The sequence below is a fragment of the Temnothorax longispinosus genome, chromosome 12 (assembly GCF_030848805.1).
Source record: "Temnothorax longispinosus isolate EJ_2023e chromosome 12, Tlon_JGU_v1, whole genome shotgun sequence".
NCBI lineage: Eukaryota > Metazoa > Arthropoda > Insecta > Hymenoptera > Formicidae > Temnothorax > Temnothorax longispinosus.
In genome coordinates, this window is record NC_092369.1 from 5456353 (window position 1) to 5468312 (window position 11960).

An 11960-nucleotide genomic window follows, 5' to 3' on the forward strand; every position below is an offset into this window, starting at 1 on the left:
ATTCGGATTGGCCGTTGAATTCTTCAGCTCGCTCGCTGCCCGAACACGTTCTGCCTGTCGAGTCGCAATGCACGATCGCGCAAAAGAGATTTAATTAATACAATTGACCCGAGAGCGGTCGCTCTCTTGCCGGTCGCCTTGCAATTTCAATTTCTCTTTTGGAATGCGCACTACCGAGCGCGTGAAGTCGACGAAGCCGGGTGTTATCGTCGTCCTTGTCGTCGACGCCTGGATTAAACGCATTTTCCAGATTCCGTAACTCGCGACGAACTCGTAAATTGTCCTTTGACACGCGCTTTGGCGACTGCAGACAACTTCTTTCGTTTCGTTCGAACAGTTGGATCCTATCTTGGCCGCATAATCCTGAGTTGCATTTGATCGCTAATAATTTCACACTTCTCATTGTCTAATTGGATACATGAGCGCGTCTATCCAGGATAAAAATATTTCAGAGTAACCGCCGCGCCGCGCCCGCGCCAGTGCGAATATGTTGCGCGTGTGATCAAAGTCAAATGCGTATTTCAATCGCGCTACGAAGTCAATCGATCTCTAGAATATGCTGAAAAATTTATCCATATCTACCTGTACCTGTACACGCATATGTGCGAGTTCGGTAATTAAACCTGTCATTGCACTGAGACGTAGCAGAGAGCGTAACCGACAAGCGTACTTGTCGCTTTACGTAAACCGTTTAGAAACGACATTTTTGTCCCCCGGCTCGTGCGCGTCCTTCTTCCTTTTTTTACGCCCTCCGCCCTAATAATGCTCGTGTCACCGGCAGGCGCATTAACGTGCGTTTTCCCTTAAATAATACTCCACGGGAGAGCAAGAAAATGCACGTCAGTCTGTTCAAAACGGCCGTTGGCTTAATTAATGCGAGTTTCGCAAAAATTTTGTTACTAGAAATTGCAACGAGTAGCACTTCCTCGCGCCTAATTTGCGCTTAATTACTCGGCAATTTCCTTCGAAAAATAAAGTGAATGGATATCGCAAAAATCAAAACAGTATACGTATTTATTTAACATGAAGACTATCTACTTCGAACAGTATATGGAAAAGCTCAATCGACTTTCATGTTCAAGGGTATAAAATGTGAATTTATCTGCACACCGCAAAAATTTAATCGATATCGGATTCAAATCAACAGTTTTGTTGTAACATTCAATAGTATTGATTATTTCAGCACGTCCGTGAATATTTTGTTTTCTTTATTTTTTCCCTCGCTAAAGAAGAATATTGTATTCCACTGATTCTTTCTTATATCCGAGGTTCTTCTCGTATATGATCCACGAGAAATGAGCCGTCTCAAAGTTTCCAAATTGAATTGTATAAATAACGAATGGTTATGCAAAGCATACTATTGCAATATATAAATTTGACTTGCTCCAGAATGACATATGACACAATGTGTGTTTTTCTTACAATTAGTGTATCCATTATGCACACAGTCTAGTAACATATCCAAATTACTATACGATTGAGAGAGAGAGAGAGAGAGAGAGAGAGAGAGAGAGAGAGAGAGAGAGAGAGAGAGAGAGATAAAAAAAGACAAATAGAAAGGAATTTAAAGATGATAGTTAATTTTTATTTTTGTAATTTTTATTTTGAATATATAAAAAAAATGCATTATGATTAATAATTGACACTTTCCTTCCGATAATAATAATTTGTAATTTATCATCAGTCCATCCTCGAGGCATCAATCCAAGATTTTACGATGAGTCTTGATACTGTACCAAGCAATGATTGTCCGATAATAGGAGGTAATAGTTTGTGGTTGAGCATTTGTACGTATCAATGGGTGTAAACGTGCTCTTATTTTCAATTTTCATAATAGCCATATTGACCGGTTTGCCACGAGCGTAGAACCAAGGTCGTACATAACATACATGTAAATGTTTGTGTGTGTGTGTGTGCGTATGTGTGAACGGATAGGTGGGACAATATAATCGAAAAGGATGACGTGCGAGTAGGATAAAGAGAGAGCGAGAGCGGGGATGACTATACATGTAGCGTAAAAGAGGACGACGTAGATATCAATCATAGAGGGTTTAGGCCTGTCAAGCCACACTGACTACGCACGACGATAAAGATACCGAAATCGAGCGACGCAGACTCTGCAGGCGCTTTTACCTTCGTTCTTTAAACTTTAAAGAGAAACAAGTTGTACCGTCCATGGCGTCCATCGCGGATACCTCTTTGTTTTATTGCAAGAACCCGCCACGACGCGACGTCGCTGCGCGTGAGTGAACGTTGCAAAATTATTGCTTCACATGATTATCACAGTCTCGTAAAAACGCGTATGTTGCACAGCAGTCCGACATTAAGAGTAATACAACTTTATGTTAGATTTATCCTTGCTTAATATAATAAAAAAGACATTTGTCTTTTTAGACTCTCTCCGGGCTTCATTTTAAGCTTATACTTTCGCAGAGATCAGTGATCTCGCGTAGCTTTCCTCTCCGCTAAGTTTCGAATTTACGGTCGGCTTTGCAAATGATTTCGGTAGACTCGGTATAAATCGCGTATCATATTTACCGAGTTTACAAGCCGTATACTCGCGGTAGATGTTTTATACGATGCGGTTTTGCGTGCACGGTATTCCTCGCCCTCCGGAGGAACTTGGAGAACGGACCAGAGAACTCGAAGGAGAATAGAATGGAAAATAATAACTTTTTCATTTAGCGAGCGAGCGAGGCATTACCGCGATATAAGCGCGTGGTGGCACAATAAAACTAAGGCGACGTCATCGTCGACGACGATGTTCCGTCGCGCGTCGTACGTCGCATTTTATCTTTCTTTCGCGAAGGAGTTCGTGATATCGAGTGTGTTATTACACGTATCAAGATTTCCATTCTCTTTCTGTTGCGGGAAACTTTCGAGCTGGAGTCCGATAGGCATACGTCGACGATAACTCAAAAAACCTACCGCCACGCTGCCTCGGCTAGTCACGACGTTTCTTCCTTCGTAAGTTTTTATCTAAATAAATTGATTATTATTGTGGCTTGAAATAAAAACACATAGGGAGCTGTTGAAATACTAATAATAAAAAATCTCGTAACTTGCGAAATAATATTGGCTATATGTTATCTCCAGCATATATTTTAAAAACTTAAACGTTTTATGTATTTGTTACTCAATATTCGCGGATAAATTATTTTATTTACACGTGTTGTAGGTAATAAGGAGTAATTTATTTATCTTAATTGATAATTTATGAAGTAAACTAAAATATACATGAGCACAAATGCGAGAATAATTTAAGACTTGAATTATTTTTATCCAGGATGTTTCGGTCTTTTTATGCCCTGCTACACACACTTCGCTACATTTCTGTTATATTTATACTCTATGTAATAATAATTGTCTGTCAAGTAACAGTAATATATAGTGTAACCTGGATTCGCACTCGTCTTTGCAATATAATTTCCGCATAGTGCGCATGTGTTAGTATATAGGGTGTGTCGGTAATGAATAAAGTAGAAATTATCGTAAAAAGATCGATTGATGTGAATTAAAATATTCAAGTGTAAAAAGCAATTGCAAAAACGTTTCATGCAATAATTAAATCTGAATATAGCTCGCCAAGAAGCCTATGTCCCATAGGCCTATAAATATGATCATTAGAAACGAGATGTTAATTCTAAAGATTGTTTCAAAGATAAACGAGACTCGCTCTTTTTATTGGCGAATTGAATGCTTTACACGATGACTGCTATGTGAATGTTACCGATATCGATCTAGCAAACTTCTGATCCACCCCGTAGATCGGTGTGTGTATACGATGCAACGCGCAATATCCAAGCTACCTGTCGGCCATCAACGTCTTCGTACGATTTATCGTGACGTTACACGCAAGTCTTTCCGCCTACACCCTTTGGCCTTTCCGCCGGAAAACTTTTTCAATTCGTGCCGGTTTTACCTATTAGCGTCGCACGAATTTGCCTGGCTATTAATCCTACTTCAGACCTTTTGCTCGCGCGCATATCCGCCGGAAAGGCTTCGAAAGTGTGGATGTGCATGATATTCGTGACATCTCAACAGGTCGTGTCTCTCACATTTCTTTTTTCCTTTTCCGTTCGCGGAAGTATAACGCTCGTGTTCATCATTTGTCCAATCTAAATAATTCGTTATTTATCTGGATATGTTTATCGAATGTGAGACTGACAAATAAGCTAACATTGAAACGTAACATGTAAAATTTGAAATTGCAAGCTTTTAAATACTTATAATCATATGAAAGATTATATAAGATTATAACTTACTTAGATGAGAGAAATTATTTTTGTCTTGTATTTTTGATCTTGAATTTACTTTTATTCGCGCTACGTATCCGTCTGTTAATATCTTATAACGTATAGATGAAAACATTTGAAAGAAACAAGTATACTTTATCGCAATCAATAAATATCAACCAATTACGGCAGAATAATGTGATAATTAACATTCATTTAACGTTGACCTCGTATCGTCAAGTTTTATCTGCATAATTGTTGTTGTGAAGATAACGATTTTTAGATACGAAAGCAGCATGCGTTTAGAGCGTTTATTTATTGACAAACATTCAGCGCGGCGAATGAACAAAGAGCCAGGAAATACGTTATTTATGACACATACAAGAATACACATTGCACATATAAGAATCTGAATAATTTGTAAAAGAATATATATATATATATATATACACATAGGTGTACGTAGGTAACACACTTATTACTTAATTACTTAATTACTTAATTATTTAATTAATAATATAATAATAAAAAACTAAATTAATGTAAACCGTGTCTTTTCCGTTTATTCGCTGCAATCAAATGTATCTCTGTCGACTGTCACGATACGCTTGTGTTACCGCTAGAACTTGTTTGTGCATTTTACAAAATCGAAAAAGTAATCGGAATTGGCACGTATGAACGTGATCGGAGGTAAACGGGCAGCGCCAGCCGAAATTAATTTTCCCGATGAGAAATAATCCCTCAGATTGCGAGGAGTCGATTCCCCGACCGCATGTACGCGGCATTAATACATCCACGTGTGCGCCACAGTTTGCTATGCACAAAGGGCGAAGGGTGTGCGGCGCGGTCGGCGGGGTAGTAGAGATATTAATGCCACCGATTAATGCTCTAAACGTTACGTTAATCGCCATTAGCCGTTCGCCGTTCGAACGGCCGAACTGTGCGTAGATCAACATTGTTTGCCGATCACATACGTGTCGTGAGCGCGAGCGCAGCTGGCGACGCGAAAACACGCCTATCGCCTATGTCTCGCGAATATAAGCGTGCCGCGGGCATCCGTCGTTGTGATCACGTTCCGCTCGTATTATAACGAATTATCGCCGATGATGAAACACCGTGGAAACGAGAAACGAGTGACAGTGATTAGTAAATGAGTTGTCGCTGTTTCAACATCCCATTGCTGGCTGTCGCGCAACGTGAGCTGTCAAACTCGCAACGGATTAAGGCTCGTTACGGACGAATCGTTCCAAGGTTGTGATTTATCTCTTCGAGCGCTTCTCGAGCCACCATATAATGCATTTTTAGTATTGAGCATATATTTATTAAAGGATTTATTTAAACAATTGAATTCTCGATTCTTTGAGTTTGTCGACGACTCGTATGTGGACGCTTCAGGATTTTTTGGGAAATTTTTCGACATATCTTATATTTACATGTTTTCGACATGTCATAGATATTGTTATCGATCTGAAAAATTTTTTATTCCATTTAAACTTGCAGTCATATTCTGCTTATAATCATTTAAGTTTTGCGATATAATTGTACAGTCACTTGACTTTTTCGATTGCGAAAAATCACGTTCGATGCTGAATTTGGCCAGTGCGCGATTTGAAAATTTAATTGAAATTCCCGACTGCCAGGATTAAAAGTAAGCGTTGTTTGTTATTAAATAATATCGCGCGCGATACGCCGTGTTAATATTGACATTTGACGATAGGCTACGCGGACGTGCGTAACATCAGATTAACGTTGCAGTGTGAAAACGCGTAATCGATATGGTTGCCCCCTGCATTTGCAACGATTTCACGTGGAGGCAAATGTTTCGGTGATATAAATTTACTTGGTTGTAACATGGAAGGACCGCGTTTTACAGCTTTACAGTTTTACATCATGCGTGTGATAAAACCGCACGCATCCATAAGTGTATACATCTGTTTTTCTGTCTGGATAATAATGAATCGTAATATATCTTACATGTGTGTTTTAATGGAAAAATTTACTTTAGGTACATGCAAAACACCCTATGTTTGAACAAAATTATTTCCTGTAAACATAATACAAATGTAAATAAGAATTTCTACAAAGTTAGCACTTTATTTTCAGAATTAGCTGTAATCGATAAAACTCTTCTATTTTTCTTCAAGCAGCTTGGAAAAGTTTCCGTTATGTTGGAAAAAAATCTGGAAGATTTGGTGTAAAAGTAAAAAATGTGATAATATGACGTGCAAACTTGAAAAAACTTTGTTTTTAATTTATAAATCAGTTTAAATATTTACTGCATTGTAGGCGCGTGATTACATTCATTACAAATAGGCGTGAGTCTAATGACACGTCCATCCAATTTGGTCGTAAATTCCACTATGTCGACGAAACCGAGATTCAAACTCGATCGATATTACGAGCGATTCGCGAGTTGGGTTACATTTAATTACAAGAGACAGGCGCCGAAGCTTACACTTTCATTGTGATTATACATGAAACTGTTGTTTCGTTCGTCCCTCCTGGTGAACACACGATTACAAAGCTTTTATAAAATGATTTGAAATTAGATATGTCACTGCGAATCTATAGTCAGTATAGTTACTGCGCAAGAGAAGAAGAATCTATTTTGATTAATCATTGTTTTTGCAATGACGATAGCATAAGTAAAATAAAAACCGATTCGACGACGTCCGCTACATATTGCGCGATAAAAGATTACGATATGGCTGGGCGTTTTCATTAATTTAATAACGTGACTCATAAACGTTCCGAGCGGAACTTTTAATTATAAATATTAATCTCGGGCGCGTTAAAGGCAAACTGCCCGGCGTGTTGTTAGAAAGTCGCCAAAGCACGAATTGTTGAAACGAAATTAACGCATGTATACGAGAAAGTCGGTCGCATTTTAAACTTTTCAGCTGTACGATGCTATATGCGTAGCGATACAAATGATATTTCATGTACATACGCTGACGAAAGTGATCTCACCAAACTTTTAATTGCGTCCGGATAAAAATAAGTAGCAATGGCAAATAATTTCACGCAATAATGATGACGAACTTGTCGCGCGAATGCAAATTGCAGAAATTACGTGCTGTATCACAATCTAGAAAAGGATGTTACTATGCATTATCATGTATATTATACCAGCACGTTCTGTATGTTACTGCAATCTTGTGTATCTTGTACTCTATATAATTAATCGTTTAAGTTAATTAACCACAGGAATTACTAGATTCCGACGATACAGCAATCTGAAAATTGCCAGCGGTACCGCAATCAATCATAGTATGGTTGTATGGCCCATGTATGGCGCAACTGCCGGAAGTTTATATAGCTGTTAATAAGTTGCGCTTCTCTTTCAACACGGCAACAGTGCTGTACGGCAATACTGTACTAAATAGTATAGTAGATGTTAAATTTTCGTGTAGGAAATGGAGGAGAGAGCGGCATACTCAAATAATTGATTATATTAAGCAATTATCCGTTTCTTATATCGTGTATTAGATCGATCGATGGCAGTTTAAGTGTTTAGACAAAAACTGACGGAGTTTGGTATTTGATATTTATATACCAGGGTAAAATCGTAGCAATTAAACGGACGACGGAACATCCTCCGGCGTGTTAAATCAGAATCAAAGCGACGCCCAATAGAGAGGCCGGTCGGTCAGCTGTGTTTTAAGCTTCTTATTACCCGTTCTACGGGCGGCCGGCAGCCCTCGATGGCGCGGCCCGCGGCCGGCAGTGAAATGTCAATCGACGAGTTACGCGCCTGCCGTCCACGAGCAATTTTGGGAAATGGTTTGGATCACGGCCTTTTAGCCCATGGCGAGGCGGACGAGTGTGTACGTAGATGCGGGTTTGCGATACACGAGTGTAGATGGGCGTATGCGTGTGCGTACCGGTGAACGCAACGAAAGAGCCGGCCAAAGGGCCGGCCACAGGCCGCCACACGCCACACATTCGTGCGGGTGTACACATTTTCTCGCAGTGTGGCACAACGACGAGCTCTTTGCCCGGCTACGAACATCGCGCGCGACATACCGCGCGAAATTGCACTCAGAAAAGAGCTCGTCCATAGGTCACAACCGCCAACAATAGGTTACAATGGTATCGTACCGGTTTATCGGACCGCCGTGTATATAGGGTTACAACATGACGATTATGAGTGCCAGTCTCGGCACACATTACCGGAGTTACATACGAGCTTGTCGGTTAGTATATGTACCTGCCTATATCTGTCAGATTGGGATTGGCGCGAAACTTGGGTTACATGGCCAGGATTTCTGGGTATACTTTGTCTTTACACCCTTCATCTTTCATATCGGATAAAATATGATACGACGGATGAAGAATAGTCAACAATTCTGATTTATTTTTTTTACTTTTGTAATACGTACGTATCGGCTATTTGCACATCTATAGACGGAAAATTATACAATTTTATTTCACATCCTGATTTTATACTTCTATGATCGTGTGTTTCATGCAGCAAACGTTGACGCACGTATATACAATATGAATGAAATACTAGCCGACTGCGCGCAACGATCCTTTTATGAAACATCAGACTCATTTCATAACTCGCAAGAGTTCCACCACCGCTTTTTTATGTTTACATTTTATAAAACGCTTCTAAAATACGGGTCAACGGCTACGACTGCATAATATTTTTTTATGAAAAGCGTATAAAATTCAGGTCAGCGTAAAAAGATGAATAATTTCGTCATTGATTGCTGAAATCTATTGCTGAACTTTACATCGATATTATGTGTATAAAATATACGTTAGCCATCGTTTTATTCGTAATCCGAAGGCAACGAATAACAAGGAATAAAATAACTTCCGTGAGAAGATCTCGACAGAATCTTATATATTACATTACACGATACACTCCTTGTGTTTTCTCTTTCTCTCTGCTTAGATCACGAGATAATTGAAAGTTTGGACAAAATAAATTAAATTACACAGCGTGCAAAAATTGGCACGTGGCATCTAGATGACGGTTGGCTCATCGATTCCACTTTAAACGCACTAGTACGGAAATCAGCTCGCTTCCTGTCGATTCGCGGCGATTCGCAAAGCCAAGCATGATATATGATTTGCGCAGCACGAATCTGCATCCAACGAAGTGGAATATTTTCGGCGCTCGGTATATCCGCAGAATATTTCCGTCGTCATGAATTTTTCCTCAACTTTTTGCTCAAGTTTTTATGCGAGCGTCGAACGTTGCACTATACCGTGGGAACATCGCTATTTCGTGGAATATAACACAGTTTGACGGAAAGAATTACTTTCTTACCGCAGACCGCGCAGCCTAGTGCCAAAATTATATATATTTTTTAGACGATGATTTTATATTTAAAAAATGCTGCATATTGCTCGCGAAAATGATCGAAAGTTAATACGGCCGATACGTGCGACCGATCCTCATTTGATGCCGATTTAGTTTAGGGCTGTGGATATGTTAATTATCCAGATACCGTTTAAATCATTAAAATTTCGGCGTGACGTATGTGAACGCGTAGGGGACCGCGTGTGTACTCTAACGCGTAATTATGTTGTGCGTTATCGTTTACATAATTTAGATATGCGTGGGGAAAGCTCCGCTGAAATTTGGAATGTATATTTGAATGGCGCGACGAGAGCGAGAACGGACGCGTTGAAGCGAGGTAGCGGTTCAATGCGCCGACTTTTCGTTTATGAGCGTCGACAAATTCGCTAAACTCACAGGTAGAATCTACCGTGGAAAACGCTCGCGATATTTTACGGAATATGTACGCGCGATCAAACTTCCCGGCGCGGCGGACGTAATGTACTAAATTGTCCCGTAATATGTATATTGATGTTAAAAGCAGGATAAAACTGTGTGTAATATTTGATTCATTTTGTCTTCAGTGAGGAATTATTGAACGTTATTCTCTTTCGTGACTATACGATTAAATTTCAAAGACATCGAATTCCCAAACGAAATTCGAGTCGCTCCAATAATTAACAGCCTCACGCGACTAAACTGAATTTTTAAAATGAGTAGTCTTCTACTTTGACCAATAGTGAGCTACTTTGCATGTAAATCGTTATTAATGAAGCGCACGGTAAAGCGCTCTGTTTCTCTCTCTCTCTCTTATTCTCACTTCCATTTTTTGATCAATAAAGTTTACGTTTATATTTTATTTTATTCCACTCATATACTCGCAGTATTCGCATTCTCGACCTCTCAACAACCGATGCCCCGAAAATTGGTTCGTCACGCTATATTTGTACACATATACATATGCATTCTCTCTCTCTCTCTCTCTCTCTCTCTCTCTCTCTCTCTCTCTCTCTCTCTCTCTCTCTCTCTCTTTCAGCATGCATCCGACGTGACGTAGAATTCACGCCGCGATTTGTTTGGCCGAGCCTGCTCCCTCCACATCATCCCTTCGCGTTACATCCTGCCGCATGTATCCGCGGATATCTGTTTCATTGTTTTTCACGTATTGTTTGAGATAAATAATACGCCAGCGTCGGTCCCTTTTTTTTATACTTTATTCGCAGAGAGCGCGGCGCGGGCGGCTTGTCGCTGCATTCAATTTCACATACTTGCGCCTGTCTATCCGGAGTCCAACAGGAACGGTATTATATGTTTTCAACTATTCTGGATAAACAGAGCGTCAAATATTTGGAGAGGTTATTTTTATCGAGTTTCGATTAACCCTTTTCAGTTCCGATCAAGTTCTTCGTTGTTCGATGCGAGTCTTCGTGCGAGCACGTATGAAATACGACACGAGAGGCATGAACGAGAGAGAGAGAGAGAGAGAGAGAGAGAGAGAGAGAGAGAGAGAGAGAGAGAGAGAGAGAGAGAGAGAGACACACAAATGCTTGATAAAAGATACGATTACGTTATTTTCCATACATTAATGAAGAACATAAACTCACAATTTTATACTTCTAATGAAAAACTTTCATGCTTAGAAACTCGCATGTCTCTAAATTACACGGTAAGTTTCTCAAGTGGGTCATCTTGACAATCGCTTGGGACTCATTTACCGACTTGATGCCCAACGTCAAATAAATTCATTATCTTGCTGACAAACAGCAATTTCTCCGAGCCAAAAAGTGCCTCTAATTAAAATACAGCCAGTCGTGTAAACAAAGGATGAACAATCTTTTATCGAAGTTGTGCAAAATCGCGCACGAAAGTTTAGAGCGCATGGCATCTTTGTTTTAACAGCAATGGAGAGAATTGTGCGCGATCTATATCGTCGTTATTGTACATGTTAATCATATTACATTTTTATTTACATGGTATAGAGAGCGTTTAGTATTTCTCATTACGCTCGGAGCTGATAATATCCCATTTAGACAATATCCACGGATTGCAGCGTAAGATCTCATCTCAAGTCGGTTTGTTATTTATTAATGGCAGCTCGTGTTAAGGCGTCTCGGGTATTTATGAGTCGATTAATATGTAAGCGCCTTATATCTTATGTAAGACGGCGTTCAAAGTATCAGCCAGATTTCAAAGACGTCAGACCGTGAAGTCTCTATTAATATTTTGCAGCTTTAACGAGGGTTGATATTAAGTAATCTTGCTTTTGGCGTAAAGCACTTTTGCAAGCGCGTTGTCGGCTTTCGACACATTCGCCTTTGACGTTGAAAACTTTTAGCTAAATGGATGAACCAATTTAAAAGAACGCCGCCATTTAGGTACGCCGTTTAGGCAAAGTATTTTTCTTGAATCTTATGCACCTAGCAATGTGC